The sequence below is a fragment of the Humulus lupulus genome, chromosome X (assembly GCF_963169125.1).
Source record: "Humulus lupulus chromosome X, drHumLupu1.1, whole genome shotgun sequence".
NCBI lineage: Eukaryota > Viridiplantae > Streptophyta > Magnoliopsida > Rosales > Cannabaceae > Humulus > Humulus lupulus.
In genome coordinates, this window is record NC_084802.1 from 199490611 (window position 1) to 199492316 (window position 1706).

A 1706-nucleotide genomic window follows, 5' to 3' on the forward strand; every position below is an offset into this window, starting at 1 on the left:
CACGAGCACCCCCGACCGAGCTAAAAATGATATCGTCTCCCTGGCCCTTCGCCATTTGGGGCATAGATCTAATAGGCGCCCTGCCCACCGGAAAGGGCGGGGTCCGTTACGCCGTGGTAGCCATTGACTACTTCACAAAGTGGGCCGAAGCAGAGCCGTTGGCGACAATAACATCGAAAAAGGTGCTAGACTTCGTGGTTAAAAGCATCGTTTGTCGATTCGGCCTACCCAAAAAGATCGTTTCCGACAATGGCACTCAATTTGATAGCGACCTGTTCACCGAATTTTGCGAAAAGCACGGAATTGTGAAAAGTTTCTCATCCATGGCCTATCCCCAGGCGAACGGCCAGGTCGAAGCTGTCAATAAAACTCTGAAGGCAAGCCTCAAGAAGAGGTTAGATGAGGCAAAGGGGATCTGGCCAGAACAGCTCCCCCAAGTTCTGTGGGCCTATAGGACCTCACATCGGACTCCCACGGGTCACACTCCTTTCTCCCTAACCTTTGGAAGTGAAGCGGTCCTCCCCGTGGAGGTGAAGGTCCTGTCGCACAGGGTCCGGTCCTACGAACAAGACAAGAACCACGAGCTCCTATGCCACTCCTTAGACTTGATGGATGAGAGGCGAGAGGATTCACAACTCCAGCTCGCCCATTATCAATAGAAAATCACTCGCTACTTCAACACTAAGGTCAAAAGACGTGCCTTTAGCGTCGGCGATTTGGTCTTGAGGAGAGTTTTCCTGGCCGGGAAAGATCCCAAAGATGGGGTTTTGGGACCAAGCTGGGAAGGACCATACCAGGTCATCGAAGTCATCAAAGAAGGGACGTATAAATTAGCTCGACTTGGTGGAGGGGCGGTCCCGCGGACTTGGAATGCAATCCACCTAAAGAAATATTATCAATAAACATTTGTAAGACCTAGAAGGTCACCTTCCATGTATAAATAAAAATCAAATGTTTCTCGTTATTTGCAAGTGTAATTTTAAAGTAACAACGAAAGGCCCTTTCCCAGTTACTTGGGGGGCATATGGTACCTGGATATATCCAGGTCTCCTTAACGACTTAGGTGTTAATTTTTATCTACGGATAAGAGTCATCACAAACTAAGTCCTATCCTGGTCTTAACCGGGTCATCAAACTTAGAAGTTAACAAAAATTTGTTGACCGTGGTTCTTCTTTAAAGAGCCCGGGATACGGATAAAAGTTAACGCGATCTAAGTTTTTTCGAAATAAGTTCCTGGTCTTAACCGGGTCATAAAACTTAGAAGTTAACAAAAATTTGTTGACTGTGGTTCTTCTTTAAAGAGCCCGGGATACGGATAAAAGTTAACGCGATCTAAGTTTTTTCAAAATAAGTTCCTGGTCTTAACCAGGTCATAAAACTTAGAAGTTAGCTAAAATTTGTTGACCGTGGTTCTTCTTTAAAGAGCCCGGGATACGGATAAAAGTTAACGCGATCTAAGTTTTTTCAAAATAAGTTCCTGGTCTTAACCAGGTCATAAAACTTAGAAGTTAGCTAAAATTTGTTGACCGTGGTTCTTCTTTAAAGAGCCCGGGATACGGATAAACGTTAACGCGATCTAAGTTTTTTTCAAAATAAGTTCCTGGTCTTAACCAGGTCATAAAACTTAGAAGTTAGCTAAAATTTGTTGACCGTGGTTCTTCTTTAAAGAGCCCGGGATACGGATAAAAGTTAACGCGATCTAAGT